The following is a 6,000-nucleotide window of genomic DNA, read 5'->3' as shown; positions in this document are numbered from 1 at the left end:
AAATTTAATATACAAAAGATGCCATGTATATATAAATATACATGGCATCTTTTGGGTTCATTTAGAACAGTGTTTTTCAATTGCCAGTCTGTAAAAAAACTTTTACCATTTTGCAAAAAAATATTTGATCATACTGATACTGATGCAATTAATATGGATGACATTTAAGTAGTAATTTAGAATTATTGTATGTACAGTACTTTGTTATGTATAGTAATTCTAGATAAGCGTATATAAGCATAATTCATAGTCACACATAATTACCAGTCTGCGATGAGAAAAAGGTTGAAAAACACTGATTTAGAGCACTACCACCAACAACAGTGACACCTGGTTTATAGGAAAACTCGAATAGGAAACTAAAACAAAGAAGAAAAATTGTGTAATCAGTTTTCATTAAAGAAAACCAGGTAAAAAGTACAAAACAATATTAGGAATTTCAATATTGTAAAATCCCTGGGCAAATATAAGACAACATGCATGCTTGCTTGAATTTCAAACTATGTTAAAGCAAAACCATATTGAATTTTCTAATGACAGCTGTATAATTTGATGAACTACTAAAAGTCTTTTTAATCTGAAAAAATCTTTAACGGTAGACTATCCCACAGCTTTTACAGGTTATGAACTCCTTTATTGTTTTTCTGCAGATGCATTTCGGGCCAGTGTTTCCTTCCTGGTCCCTCTTCAGTGCCTAAGTTCTTCTTAGTCCTAAGTCCAATCTTCACACTTTTACGGTACTTTTGTGTTCCAATCATATTATTCTCCAAAAACCTGCCATTGTTTTTTTTTTTTTTTTGTGTTAGGAAACTTTATCAATGTAATATGCTTTCTTTAAAAGAATCCAACTTTTAAAATACACACCATTCTTCAAAAAGAACACCACAATGTATATTGTACACAATTAAAACAATTTAACTGACAATACAATTCTTTTCCCTTACTTCATCAATGTAATATGCTGACACAAAAAAGACAATGGCAGGTTTTTGGAGAATAATATGATTGGAACACAAAAGTACCGTAAAAGTGTGAAGAAATATAAGGAGAACTTAGGCACTGAAGAGGGACCAGGAAGGAAACACTGGCTCGAAATGCATCTGTAGAAAAACAATAAAGGAGTTCATAACCTGTAAAAGCTGTGGGATAGTCTACCATTAAAGATTTTTTCAGATTAAAGAGACTTTTAATAGTTCATCAAAACCATATTGTAAGAACACTGTTTTATGGGGGATTTCCTCAATTTTCAAATCGTGTTGTAGGAATGTCATGTATGAGGGATACCTGTATAATATATTTTGATATACTATAAATTATGCATATCTACATGTCTATGCTAAAAAGTAATTTTACAGTTTTTAGCATAGATTTTTCAAATTAGAAACTGATAGTTTGTTTGATGTGTTCTGTAGTAGCACTGATCAAGGAATAAAATCATCCATAAGACAAAACACTAATAATTTTTAAAGAGTAAGTTTATTATTTGGTAAAACATTTTTTGAGACTATTACAACATTGTCAGATTCAGATTTAATGACTTTAAAATCAAATGTAAAAACATAGAACTACCACTACTCAAATAATAAAAATTGAAAATAATTCATAAATGTTCTAATTGTTGATTGGGAGATGATTCAAACCTGTTAGATTTGAATCCTCTCATAATCAACATTTTGATATAGAACATGAAAAATTAATTAATTATGACATTAAAAATAATAATTTGCAGCATGTAATGGCTAGATTAGCAGCTAAACTACTAATTAACATACTGATAAGCAATGTGTGTTGATTTTTATAAGTATTAATAAACTTCAGGCCAGTCTGCATTAGTAGTTTCTTGGTCAGTAGCATTGACTATTAGTGTGAAAACTCATGGATCTATTTATTATGTAACTAAACTCTTCTCCTTATGTATACACATCAATCTAATTCACATCTTTTCTATCCTGATTCTCTAAAATAATTATTTAATGTTTGATTTTACATTCTACCAGATTGATGTAAACTATATATATTGCCTTGTTCTGTTTTGCTTCATTTATGTGTGTCTTGTTCAGGAAAATAAAAGAAAAATGGTATAATAATCCAATGATTGCCTAAATATTCAGGCTGTAATATCACTATAATCAAATAATTAATACAATAAATTTGTTACTAGAAGTAAGCATTAGGCACCATCTCTACAGAAAAATGGTATGCTTATGCATTTTTCTTTTATTTTTCTTGTTCATTAGAATTCTTGAAGTATCAGAGAGTTTTCTAAATGTCCATGTAAATAATCTGTTTCTGCATCAAACTATCTTTAACATGAAAAATAATTTAATACAGATGAACCAAAGTCATGTGAAGCGGCAAAGTAAAGATTGGAAAAAGTGGAAAAAGGCAGTGGAAGAGGAATTACAATCACATCAACACACAAAAGTTTAACCCCAAGAACAAAGTCAGAAACTGATTAAATCCAAATGGGTCTATAAAATAGAGCAATGAACAATCAAATGACTTAAACCAGTGTTTTTCAACTTTTTCTCATCACTGACTGATAAAATTATGTATAATTTTACGTGGACCAAGTATGCAACTGATATACAATGTATACCATCACTGCATTTTTTGAAAATGACACAAAAATATCTGAAATTTATCTAAATCTAATATCCTAAATATGATTATAAGAAATGACTAAAATGCAATGGATTTTACTTTAATTGATTGTTTCCATTACCAGTTTCTATGGATTTTTTTAAGACTGTCCTGGAATTTTCTTTTAAGGTTCAATTCATTGCTATTTTGTATGATATATTCCAGGTTTGCAGAATTGGAGAAACTAAAAGTACTTATCTTTTTTGAAGTTTTTTATTACCACCTTTATCATCATTATCTTCAACCACATATTGACACAAAACATTTTCCATCTGTGGTTATAATAAAGTATTAAAAAAACACTAGATTTAACCTAAGTCTTTTTAGCTATTTTTGTATGAGTTTTTTGTCAATGAAAATTTAGATGTAACTAAAACAGAATATATTTGAATATAAATTTCTGAAAAGAAAATCAACAGTAATATGCAAAGAAAGATAATGAAGTAGCAAAATCATCATAAAATAAGTAGTTGCATCACAGGAGGCTCCTATAATGTAAGATAGTAGTCAATGTTCCAATCAGGAGTGTGATATAAAAAGAAACAGGAGTCAGAGTCAGTCCATTTTTACCAACTCCAACTCCTCTCGCAACAAATTTGCTTCTAACTCCAACTCCATAGGCTTGTTTGTTAGTTACTAACTACTCTACAAGACAAATTGGTAGTAGGCTACTGTGTTACTTTATTCTCATTATTTTCAGTGAATTACTTGTTTGTTCTTGAGAATTTATTCTTGGAAACTTATTCAAGTGTTGAAAGTTCTCAATTTATAAAAGTATATGATTCTGTCCCATTAATTCCAGCAAAGACTAATATTAACAAAGATCTTGTGTCTACATCTTCTCATAGAGCCTTCACTTCTCTGAAAAGACTTGAAATCATTTTCCGAATAGAGTATCATGATCTGTCGAGAGTGTTTATTTATTATTCTACAAGTGAAAATCTTAATTTTTGTATTGGAAGATTTCTGATTTATAATAAAATTTAATATAGAAAATTGCTTTGTTTCAAAGTTTTTCCCAATTTAGACAAGTTTTTGTTTTGTTTAGGTTTCATTTTAGACACATGTTTTACAATATTAAATTTAATGCACGATAGCAGCATAACTGGCCTACCTTTAGTTTGAATTACATAATATCTGTTTAATTAATTGGCTAAGTTCCAATCTGTTAGTGTATTTGGTTGTATTGTTTTTATATCAATATAATTTGAGCTTAGTTTTTATATACTTAATTATTATTTAGAATGGAAACCAAACTTATCTAAACCAACTTATGGAAACTAAGCTTAATTAATATACACTGGTGTGCAAAACTTAAGTAACAATTGTTTTTTTTTTCTTTGCCATAACTCTGCAAGAAATCACCTGGGAGACATAAAATCCAGAATTTAGACACAGTATTTTATACTTAAAGGATGAAGAAAGTATACTAGTGCAAAAATGAATAGAATGCATACAGTATGGAATCAAAACCACCTTCTTATTGCAGTCTTGCACTGTGTGTGCCCTCACATCACCTGTGATGTCATCTTCCTGTATACGAATCACCTTTCTACTGAATTGCTGCTCTTTCTACTGTTGCAACAAGCTCTTTTCTACAATTTCATGGCTGTCTGTTTAAAAGTTATATCATTGCTTAAGTTTTGCACATCAGTGTATATCATACCATAATAATTTTTTGATTTGGTTTTTTTTAATAAATACTCAAATATTTATTTTTAGCTAAAAAATTAAATTATTTTCTTATAAAAAGTATAGCCTAGTTTATGTAGTTTTTACTGAGTAATATTGAAAATTTATTTTATCTTTTATTATTAAAATTGCATATACACTATATTATAATTAATGAGAGGAAAAATAAACAAAATGTACTAACCTTACTGTGCATTGCACTTATTTTATTACTAACAATTTCAGTTCATGTCTAGGACCTTCTTCAGGCAGATTTTCAAAAAAAAAATTGTATGACAAACAATGCATGTGCACATATTTAAAAATTCATAAAAAGAAACATTTGAAATTCAAATACATTGGAGTCAAATTGAACACCATTAACACCAGAAAGAATTTTTTTTCAAAAATCTGCCTGAAGAAGGACTGAAAACTCAGACATGGACTGAAAACATTTGCCCTTATTCAATTATTATGCCTTTGTGTCCTTTATCATAACTTAAATTTATCTTTGTATACTAGTACGTTTATCAATTAACAGGACTTATTATACTGGAAAATTATGGATGCAGATATTTAGTCTTACAGATCAGAAATAATAATTTTTTATTTAGTTCACCTGAACACACACACTTTAAGCTTGTGTTTCGGACTTGTTTGTCCCTCCTCAGCAGGCATTCAAAAATCACTTTAGTTTCTGTATTTCTGAACTTCTTTAAAAATTCAAATATACTTGTAATCCACATTAACCATATAATTCGAACCGTATACATCTTTGATCATTCTTTTTTACTTAATCTATATTTTAAATAGATTAAAAAATATAGATTAAGTAAAAAAGAATATGATCAAAGATGTATACGGTTCGAATTATATGGTTAATGTGGATTACAAGTATATTTGAATTTTTAAAGAAGTTCAGAAATACAGAAACTAAAGTGATTTTTGAATGCCTGCTGAGGAGGGACAAACAAGTCCGAAACACAAGCTTAAAGTGTGTGTGTTCAGGTGAACTAAATAAAAAATATTATTTCTGATCTGTAAGACTAAATATCTGCATCCATAATTTTCCAGTATAATAAGTCCTGTTAATTGATAAATGTACTAGTATACAAAGATAAATTTAAATTTGCCCTTATTTTTTAAAATTATCACTAAGTGAAATAAGGTTAGTGCGTTTTGTTTATAATTAAATGCTTTGTTTATTGGATTGTTTTTATTGCAAGGAAAAATGTTTGCTTGTATAAATGAACAGATCTAGACACCTTCACAGTGAATAAATATATTTAAACAAATGTTTTTGACTCATTTAATTAATGAATCATATAATCAGGTTACAAGCCTACATTAGTCAAACATTTGAACAAGATAAAGAATGAAATGCTTTACAAAAATTTGAACATATTATGTAATAGTTTCTTTTCTTTATTTTTTTCTAATATTGGAATATTTTAGACAGGTAACCTGATGACTTGTTAAATGAGTTGAAAATGTTTAAATGTAATTATTTACTATTAACGTATCTAAATACAGTTAAAAGATAGAACTTTTTTATTTGAATCAATTTTTCCTGACGAGGGTCTCTTAAAGACAGCCAAAAATGTTTGAACATTAACATTTTTTGATGTTCATTTGCTGGAAGTAGCAATTAGGTGTTAATTGGTGTGTTTTAGTATATGTTTTCCA

Source organism: Centruroides vittatus, unplaced genomic scaffold (assembly GCF_030686945.1).
Source record: "Centruroides vittatus isolate TY-2023 unplaced genomic scaffold, ASM3068694v2 contig_875, whole genome shotgun sequence".
Classification (NCBI taxonomy): Eukaryota; Metazoa; Arthropoda; class Arachnida; order Scorpiones; family Buthidae; genus Centruroides; species Centruroides vittatus.
Note: the sequence above shows the minus strand (reverse complement) of the source record.